Below are 9,334 nucleotides of genomic sequence, written 5' to 3'. Positions count from 1 at the left end.
TTCTGTTTTATCAGGCTCTTTTATCCTTTATTTGGGCGTGAAGGATTGTGAGACTACCACGGTATGTGGTGGTGGGGATGCGATAAAAAGACAGGCTTCCCAGTGAAACCTGAAGTTCCGATAAACCATTTTTTTAGTGTACATCCCAATATTTTATAGGCTACATGTAAGGCTTAGTTGTTTTTTGTTTGTTTGTTTTGCCATGTTTTAGTTTGTCACATTGTTTTTTATTGGTAGGGGTACAAAGAACCTTAGGATCCAGGTTTCCTCCTTCTGTTGTAAGATGCCACAGGAAGGCTTTGCCATGTTTTAGTTTGTCACAATGTTTTTTATTGGTAGGGGTACAAAGAACCTTAGGATCCAGGTTTCCTCTTTCTGTTGTAGAGATGCCACAGGAAGGCTTGACAGTCCTCTCTGTGGAATCCTCAAACTTCCAGTCTGAAGAATGTCCTCTTGGTTGTGTTTCCACAAACTTCTGATTTGACTGGAGAGTGACATGAGTTTGAAAACTGGGTTCTTCAGCTAACAAAAATGGAAGGACCTTGGCTAACTGCAAAGTGAGCAAAATAGCAATGGAGAAGTTCCACTCTCCGGGAGAGCAGGCTCCCCTGAGTGGCACTGTGCCTATGCCCTGTGGATGGGCATGGTTCACTCGCAACAGCTGATCCTGGCACCCCATTTCAGAGACATTAAGAGCAGATATGATCCCATGTAGATCCTGGTGAGTACGAATAGAACGTCAGAGTAAAGGTAGCAAGCTGGGAGATGTTAAGACGAAGGATGGTAGCTAAATATATTGAGTGTATACCATAGGCTAAGCATCAGTTTACACAAAATAAACTTGTTTATTCCTCACAACAATGCTATGATGTAGTGTCATTATCCCATTACAGATGGGAAAACTGAAGCAAATTAGCTCACTTCAATTAAGGCAGATGGGCACTTAGGTAGATCAAGTTGTTAGTGGAGGATACAAACTGGTTTCAGAACCTACTACACTAAACTGCCTCTGTTTCTGAAGCCTGGACACTCTGTGAGGGAGGGTGTGTGGAGAAGCCCGGACACTCTGTGAGGAAGGGTCTGTGGAGAAGCCGGGACACTCTGTGAGGGACGGCGTGTGGAGAAGCCGGGACACTCTGTGAGGGAGGGCGTGTGGAGAAGCCGGGACACTCTGTGAGGGAGGGCGTGTGGAGAAGCCGGGACACTCTGTGAGGGAGGGCGTGTGGAGAAGCCGGGACACTCTGTGAGGGAGGGCGTGTGGAGAAGCCCGGACACTCTGTGAGGGAGGGCGTGTGGAGAAGCCCGGACACTCTGTGAGGGAGGGCGTGTGGAGAAGCCCGGACACTCTGTGAGGGAGGGCGTGTGGAGAAGCCGGGACACTCTGTGAGGGAGGGTGTGTGGAGAAGCCGGGACACTCTGTGAGGGAGGGTGTGTGGAGAAGCCGGGACACTCTGTGAGGGAGGGCGTGTGGAGAAGCCGGGACACTCTGTGAGGGGGGAGGGTGTGTGGAGAAGCCCGGACACTCTGTGAAGGAGGGTGTGTGGAGAAGCCCGGTATGTGGAGAAGCCCGGACACTCTGTGAGGGAGGGTGTGTGGAGAAGCCAGGACACTCTGTGAGGGAGGGTGTGTGGAGAAGCCAGGACACTCTGTGAGAGAGGGTGTGTGGAGAAGCCGGGACACTCTGTGAGAGAGGGTGTGTGGAGAAGCTGGGACACTCTGTGAGGGAGCGTGTGTGGAGAAGCCGGGACACTCTGTGAGGGAGGGCGTGTGGAGAAGCCGGGACTCTCTGTGAGGGAGGGTGTGTGGAGAAGCCCGGACACTCTGTGAGGGAGGGTGTGTGGAGAAGCCGGGACACTCTGTGAGGGAGGGTGTGTGGAGAAGCCCGGTATGTGGAGAAGCCCGGACACTCTGTGAGGGAGGGTGTGTGGAGAAGCCAGGACACTCTGTGAGGGAGGGTGTGTGGAGAAGCCAGGACACTCTGTGAGAGAGGGTGTGTGGAGAAGCCGGGACACTCTGTGAGGGAGGGTGTGTGGAGAAGCTGGGACACTCTGTGAGGGAGCGTGTGTGGAGAAGCTGGGACACTCTGTGAGGGAGGGCGTGTGGAGAAGCCGGGACTCTCTGTGAGGGAGGGTGTGTGGAGAAGCCCGGACACTCTGTGAGGGAGGGTGTGTGGAGAAGCCCGGACACTCTGTGAGGGAGGGCGTGTGGAGAAGCCCGGCCACTCTGTGAGGGAGGGCGTGTGGAGAAGCCCGGACACTCTGTGAGGGAGGGCGTGTGGAGAAGCCCGGACACTCTGTGAGGGAGGGTCTGTGGAGAAGCCCGGACACTCTGTGAGGGAGGGCGTGTGGAGAAGCCCGGACACTCTGTGAGGGAGGGCGTGTGGAGAAGCCCGGACACTCTGTGAGGGAGGGCGTGTGGAGAAGCCCGGCCACTCTGTGAGGGAGAGTCTGTGGAGAAGCCCGGACACTCTGTGAGGGAGGGCGTGTGGAGAAGCCCGGACACTCTGTGAGGGAGGGCGTGTGGAGAAGCCCGGACACTCTGTGAGGGAGGGTCTGTGGAGAAGCCCGGACACTCTGTGAGGGAGGGTCTGTGGAGAAGCCCGGACACTCTGTGAGGGAGGGTGTGTGGAGAAGCCCGGACACTCTGTGAGGGAGGGTGTGTGGAGAAGCCGGGACACTCTGTGAGGGAGGGTGTGTGGAGAGGCCGGGACACTCTGTGAGGGAGGGTGTGTGGAGAAGCCCGGACACTCTGTGAGGGAGGGTGTGTGGAGAAGCCCGGACACTCTGTGAGGGAGGGCGTGTGGAGAAGCCCGGACACTCTGTGAGGGAGGGTCTGTGGAGAAGCCGGGACACTCTGTGAGAGAGGGCGTGTGGAGAAGCCCAGACACTCTGTGAGGGAGGGTGTGTGGAGAAGCTGGGACACTTTGTGAGGGAGGGTCTGTGGAGAAGCCCGGATACTCTCTGAGGGAGGGTCTGTGGAGAAGCCCGGACACTCTGTGAGGGCTGAGTATGTGGAGAGGGGGAGTCACTGAGCTGTTGACAGAGTCCCTCTCCCACTGCACAGTCTTACAGACCAGAAGAGCCCTGAGTGGGCTCTGGCAGCCCACCATCTCCTCCCGAGTAGCCCTGAGGGCACAGGCAAGAGAGCAGACACCGTAGCAAAGTATTAGTGAAATTAAATGGGTTGTGAATAAATTATGAAACTGATAAATTACATAAGGATTACATTTAAGAAAAAGCAAATGAAAGGTTTCAGGTCAGAGTTTAATCTAACTAAACTAGCTAATCTTTTTCCTCTTCATTTTCCCCCAAGGCCTTCATTACTTTCCTGTGACTGGAATGTCTGGAATGCTGTGATGAGCTTCCAGTTCTTGAGACACCAGTGGATTATTATGATTAGGTAGTGCTGGCCTTTTGGTCCTCAGCAGGATGAAAATGGGTGTTCCATAATCTCAGAAACCATCCAAACTGAACAGTCAGTGAAAGTAGAAAGAAAATATCTCCAGGAGTGCCAAGAGCATCTTTGTTCCTTTAAAAAGAACTGTGTGTGCCTGACCTGTGGCGGCGCAGTGGATAAATCATCGACCTGGATTGCTGAGGTTGCCTGTTCGAAACCCTAGGCGTGCCTGGTCAAGGCACATACGAGAAGCAACTACTACTACATGTTGATGCTTCCTGCTCCTTTCTCTCTCTCTCTATCTCTCTCTCTTTCTCTTCTCTAAATTCAATAGATAAAATATAAAAAAAATGCTCTAAAATAATAAAATAAAAACAAAAATAACTCTGTGTATAACTTGGAAACCCCTGGGAATGTATGTTGATACTATGTTGTTACACAGGGCATAAAGGAATCCATTGGAAACACATGTCAGCTGTCTGATTTCCTCTGATAACCTGAACTGGAGACAAAGAAAATTATCAAAGGTGGTAACACTGGGGTTAAACAGAACAGCTCAAAGTTTCAGAGAGGTCAGTTTGGAAGGAAGCCCTTGATTAATAAATCATAAATCTTAATTTAGTCATCAACATAAGAAAAAACAAGCTCAGTCCCAAAGCCAGTTTGTCTAGAAAAGAATTATTTTCTTCTCCAGATGTGTAAACGATGGCTATAATTTATGCAAAATTTTGAGTACATTAATGGCTTAATCCACCTAAAATCCTAACAAAATTCTACAGTATTATTTCCATTCATACAGCTCAGCAAACAGGCCCACGAAGGACAGAAGTTTCCACCCAGGACCTCTGACAGCCAGCTGTGCAATGAGATGAGTTCTTAGATCTCATCTTTGTACAGAAGGCCAGATTATTATTGGGATTCAAGAATTCTGGAAGCTCTGAGCCAAAAAAACAAAACAAAAACAAAAGCAAACAAACAAAAACCTTTAAAATGACAGCAAGACCCAGTTGTTTCTCCTTAACAGTGATTTCTCTGAAAAGAAACAATCCAATGTGGGATTTAAAACTTTCCCTTTTTCTTGTGGCCTGTTTTCTAGCCTTCTGAATCTGAGTAGGAATAGCCAGGTAGAAGGAGGTGGGTCCTGAACATCCTGATCATCAGCTCAGACTCATTATTGAGTTGGAAAGGGTGAATGAGGCCACCTCTCAAACAAGCAGGTGCAGGGGTTCCTTTTGGGAAACATTTCTCCATCTCTTTCTGCCTCCCCACCACCTCCATTCCCCCTTCATATATTATTGTCCACATTCATTTCTTTTAACCCGTAAATATTTATGCTTTTATTGTTCTTTTCGAAAAGTGTATGCTGTAGCTTTAAACACAAGTGAATGCTGTGTACATGGAGAAGCTTATTTTGTAACTGGATCTGTGGGCACTAAAGCTCCCCTGTGTGGGTTCTGTGACCCCTTGAACAGCAAAACTCAGAATATACACCGGACACACACACACACATACACACGCACACATACACCAAAGCATTTCTGTCTGGACCCCAAAGTTGAGACAGCACTTCTTTATCTGCTTTTCTGTTGCTTTCTTCCTGAATCCTGGCTGCCTCGTTTCAATAGATAGTTGAAATCTTTCTTATCTTCTCAATAACTCCACGGGGAAATTTCACTTTGAAATTTTCTTTTCCCTGTCATTTTTACTTTACAGTTGAGAGGCCAGGGATGGGCTGAGAAACGGGATCTGTCTCTCCCTCTCGCATTTAAAAAATGACATAGAGAGTTTGGACATCCTCCCTACCCCCACCACCCTCTGATGCTAACCCCGATTCCTGCAGAATTATAGTTTTCCTTTTAATGCTTGTTGGTTACCGCAAGGCTTAGGCGCCGGAGAGGATGCCCAAGGAAGAGCCTGGAAGCGATTCTAATCTCCGAGCAGCCCCAGCTGCCCGCGCAGAGGCCGAAGTCCGGAGGAGACCGGTCACAAAGCCCGGCTTCCCTGGAGCGCGAGGGCAGGCGACAGGCAGCCACGAATCCCGCGCAGCGCCCAGCTTGGCAGGGGCGGCTCCACTCCGGCCCCGAGTTTGCTGGGGGACAACTTACTGTGTCCGCTGCGCTTCTGCACTGCAAACTCCCAAACGGGAGGGGGGGAAAAAGCAAAGGCTGTGTCGTATCCAAAAGTAGAAGCAACAAAAGAAAGAAGGGAGGGAAGGAGACGAGGGCACTACCCCTCTCTCACCCAAGAGCGTCCCTCGGATGCAGAAGGGGGGACCCTGGGGAGTGGCGGCCCTTTCTTTGGGCCCTCTCTGGTCCGCTGCTCAGACAGGTAGTTGGATGAAAAAGAACAAAGCTCCCAGAGCAGGCTGGCTGCGGTCCCCGCGCGCCCCCGGGGCGGCGAAGGCCCAGGCGGAGGCCCCAGCGCCCAGTCTTGCCCGCGCGCGTCCCCAGACCCTGGGCCCTCGCGCCCAGCGCCGGCCCCCTCCTCGGGTTGCCCTCCCGCCTCCCGGTCCTCAGAGAAGCGGTTCTTCCGAAGGGACGAGCAGCCGGCAGGGGAAGTGGAGGGCGGGGGCGGAGGGAGGCCGGCCGGCGACGGGGGAGGGGGGCCCGGGGCCGAGGCGCGGGGCGGGGCGGGGGGCGGGGGCGCCCCTGCTGAGCGCCAGCGGGTGCCGGCTGCCAGCCTGCAGCGATTTCCCTGTGTCATGGCTCCGGTCTCTTAGCAACAGCTGCCGGTCCGGCCGCCCCGAGGCGCGCGAGCGGCCGCGGGCTCCACTCCACCCGGCGGAGCCCGGCGCGCCGCAGCCACACAAAAGCGGCGCCCGGCGGCGGGGAGCGCGGCGGGAGGACACGCGCGCCAGGGCCAGAGGAGCGGCGGCCGGGAGAGCGGCTTGCGGTCAGGATGCGGGATGCGGAGGACCTGACACTTCTTGGAAACTCTTGGAAATGGCTCCCGCCACAGCGCCGGAGGGGGCTGCGAAGCTGGGGCGGGCGCGCGCCCCCGCGGGGCTGCTGAGCCGCGCTCGGAGGCAGGGCCCCGAGGCGCTGTCCCTGCGCTCCGCCACCGGCTCGGGCTGAAAAAGTTTCTCCATGGTTCCTTTGTGTCTCCCGAGCGCCCGATCGCCGGCCCCGAGCTGCCCCATTCTTTCCGGGTAAGTGAGCGATATTGTTTGCTTGTAGTGCTGCCATTTTGAACAATTCTGTCTGTTCTCAGCCCCCGAGCCGCCCCTTCGCCCCACTCATGCCTGGAGCCCGGGTCCCTCAGACGGGTGTTCGGATAGAGTCATTCTCCTGGGCGGGCTCTACGGGATGAGCTGCCCAGAAAAAGCGAGTTCAGGATTGTCCTCACTTCTGCTTGCCTGTCTTCTTTCCAGAGGCGGACTCCCAGCTGCTGCACTCATGTGACTTCAACAGAAATAAGCAGACGGAAAAGCAGGGAAGGGGGCTCGCTGCTCTGCCAATGAGGGAGTGGGGGTCGAGGACCCGGGCTGAGTCTGGGGCAGGGGCAGGGGCGCTCCCAGCCTATGGGCTCTGAGGCTCTCGCTCTCACACGGAGCGGGGCTTAATCCATCATGAGCCGAGAACTTGAATGTCTCCCTTGGAAGCAGTTATATTTTTAGACATTCCCCCATCCTCCATTCCTAAGCCGCCGAAAGACCAGCACCGGGCAGTACATTGCAAGGGTAGCCAACCTCGACTTTTAAGTTTGTTTTCTTTCATTATATGTATATATTAAAGCCTCAAAGGTCGGTCTTCCATGACACCTGACCGTGGTCAGTATTTCGTGTCAGATAATGGCACATGAATTAGAAAGGAGTCTAGCCTTCAACAGAGCTGAAGGAATAACAAACTAGGGAGTTAATTACTAGCTATTAAACTAATTTGCAAGATCTTATGTTAACGATGGTTGAAATTCATTCCAATCTTCCTTATGTTCTACCCAGAGCCAGCGCTGATTTCTGAGGAGAAATACATGGTGGGGGCCTTAATCCCAGACACCCAGCATCCTGGTACACCTGACCAATGCCCAACATAATGATAGCCTCTCTCTCTGCCCGGGCGAGCCACCCTACCAACTGAGCCTAATTTTGTTTCTAAAATGTCTGGCTTCTAAATCCTTCTTAAAATAACCACAGATCTCCAGATGAGATGCTGGAGTCTAGGGATCACTGAAAACACCAGTCTCTGCGTTACAACTACATAATAAACGTGTTTATTTGGGGGGCTGTCAGATGGACAGTAAGCTACTCTGTTTTTCGTGGGTTGTTTTCTTTTAATAGTCTGTACTTATTGGGGCAGCTCCTTCTTAAAACAAAATTAGAAAAGGTCATAGATGTATTCTCTCCACTGACCCCTCTCTAACTTACCTAGCATTTCTCCTGACTGAAAACCAAATAAATTCCAAGGAGATGTTGATCTGCAAACATTGTAAAAGAGCTGATTACCATTTCCTTTTCCCCCAGTAGAGAAAAGATCCTGCCTGTATGGATATAATGGAGGGACTAGAGGACCAAAGCTCTTCACCCAGGCACCAATGAAAAGCAAAATTCTACCTAAGCTGCTCCACATTTTCAAAGGGCAATTTATTCTAAAACATGAATTGTTTTTTATAAAGGATAAAATGCCAAAAGGCTCGTGAGTGATATCTAAGCCTTTCAAATTTTATCATCTCTATTATAAGAGAGAATACAACCAGTGGAACACACACACACACACACACACACACACACAAATGTTTTACTGTGGGGATTCAGAAGGATTTAAAATTATAGAAGCTACCAGATATCCACAAAGACACATCTACATTTTTCTAACCTCGGCTTTATTATAAACAACTAAACTTCCTATAGGAGAGAGTCCAGTCCACTGATGGTTGTCATCCTCACTTCCCTAATATGACTTCATGAGAAACAGATCGAAGAAAACAATTCTCACTTGGGGAAATGTCATTTTAGAAATCATTATGCTGTACTTAGTGAATTGCCTACTTATTTGAATTTGGGGATTCTGAAGTGTTAGCACATTAATAAGGGGTCAGAAAGCTGTTACTGGCAAGTGAATTTTTTTAAGGTGGTAATTTTCCTCCAAGAGAAAGAAATTTTTCTCTGGAAGAGCCTAAGGACCTCTCAAATTCCCTGAAGAGATGTAGCATAGGATACCTATAAGGGAGTTCGTCGGAGGGAGCAGAGGAGGCCAGAAGGAAGAGTTCAGTTATATAACTGGTTACTAGAACTAAATATTCCACCCCAAGAAACTGTCCAGATGTTGCAGAAAAGAGATGAGGGGTGGGGAGAAGGATTGTGAGAGGGATCTACTTGCCTTTACGTGTAGGAACAGTCATAGGTGGAAGACGACTTTGTGCAGATATTTATTGCCAGAGTGTTAACACCTCTCTCTGGGGTTTTCCCAGCAATGGACTCTCTATTAATTACCTGTGGCAAATAAGCTGTCTGTCTGCCAGTTTACATATGACCTTTAATTTTCCTCCGGTGAAATGAATCACTCGTCTTTATAACATAGTAACTTTTGTGGCTATTTTGGTAACTTTGGGCTGAACCTTGACGAATTCTTGGCTTAGGTGGAAAGGGGAAACTCCTGGGGCGGCTCCCTAGGGAATCTTCTGCTTCCGGCAGGACAAAGGGAATGGCTTTTGCCTGGAAAGTCCTCAACGACTACTTTGAGTCCCCACATTTAGTTTCTCCTAATAGTCAGAACGCTGTTGACTGCCAGCCAGGAAGGTTTGAAATGAACAGGCTGTAATATTACCTACAGAGTGTGTGTGTGAATGGAGGCATGGGGGAGAGAAGACGGCTCCGCTTAATGTGCTTTTATCATCTCCTATTAATTAATGCAACAATGCTTCTCTGCACTAGTCCATCTACCGCACCCCCTGGTCTCTATATACCGCACTCCCGTTGGTGGTCAAGACCCTGGTGTGGGTG

The 9,334-nt window shown here is 51.0% G+C and overlaps 1 protein-coding gene across 2 annotated transcripts in view; it reads left to right on the top strand.

The window, feature by feature from the left end:
- Positions 1 to 6,095: 6,095 nt before the first annotated feature.
- TMEM200C (transmembrane protein 200C) overlaps positions 6,096 to 9,334 on the top strand; it is a 30,424-nt gene continuing 27,185 nt past the window's right edge. For both annotated transcript variants that reach the window (XR_010727483.1, XM_066246920.1), the window contains exon 1: positions 6,096 to 6,544. The gene's annotated coding sequence lies outside the window, so the exon portion shown is untranslated. The remainder of the gene's footprint in view (positions 6,545 to 9,334) is intronic.

This window comes from Saccopteryx bilineata, chromosome 11 (genome assembly GCF_036850765.1).
Source record: "Saccopteryx bilineata isolate mSacBil1 chromosome 11, mSacBil1_pri_phased_curated, whole genome shotgun sequence".
Taxonomy (NCBI): Eukaryota; Metazoa; Chordata; class Mammalia; order Chiroptera; family Emballonuridae; genus Saccopteryx; species Saccopteryx bilineata.
The sequence above is the reverse complement of the archived record's forward strand: the minus strand, read 5'-3'. Positions and strand labels throughout refer to the sequence as shown.